Source organism: Cherax quadricarinatus, chromosome 42, assembly GCF_038502225.1.
Source record: "Cherax quadricarinatus isolate ZL_2023a chromosome 42, ASM3850222v1, whole genome shotgun sequence".
Classification (NCBI taxonomy): Eukaryota; Metazoa; Arthropoda; class Malacostraca; order Decapoda; family Parastacidae; genus Cherax; species Cherax quadricarinatus.
The window spans coordinates 360096-361021 of record NC_091333.1 but is presented as its reverse complement, the minus strand read 5'-3'; positions in this window follow the sequence as shown (position 1 = coordinate 361021).

Genomic DNA, 926 nt, shown 5'->3' with positions numbered 1-926 from the left:
TCATCATCTGACTTATTTCCATTGGAGTTCTTTGATGGTATTCCACAAGATACGACCCACGACGGTCTGATAATACACAGGTACCAAGTAACTTCTATGTAAAGAGTGACAACACTGTAGGGAGAGATGCCTAACCTCTCCAGTTCTCCCGGGACTCTAAACTCAGCATAAAAAAAAAAAAAAACATACACTGTAAATACCTCAAAGTGTATATGCGCAGAATATTATTACATTAAAATAACAGACGCTAAACCTATGTATCATACAACGTATGTATGCCGAGATTACCCAGCTAACAAAGTTGCTTCTCAAAAAGTGGCATGTTATTTGTTTGGTTTAATGTCTATAAACTGCACGAAGATCATTAAGACTGCATTTCACCTGTATATACCAGATTAAAAATACTTTAATCCCCCATATAGGAGGATTAAAGTAAGGTTTCAGTGTATCAACACTAGCACTGTGGCAACAGTTTTTTTGCCCTTCATGTACTGCACATAACTAAAATCGGAAAAGTTATTGTGCATGTAGTCCTTGAAGTATACCATAACATATTCTGCCTATTATTATTATTATTATTATTATTATTATTATTATTATTATTATTATTATTATTATTATTACTGTTGTTATCACTATTATTAGTTAATGATTTTAAATTAAAATTTTAGATACATCAGATAGTCTGTAATTTAAAGTACATTTAGAAGACATTGGAAAACATCACCGCTATCAATAGACAAATACGTTAAATGCAAACACAATAAATCCAGCAATGTGTTATTGATTCCAGAAATAACGGAAAAAGTTATGCCTCATACTGTGAAACATAATGCGCAGCAGCAAGGTTTTCAACTAAACCAACGAACGTGTGGTTTACTACCATTAGATAATTCTAAATTTAGAATACACCGAATTAGCAAATG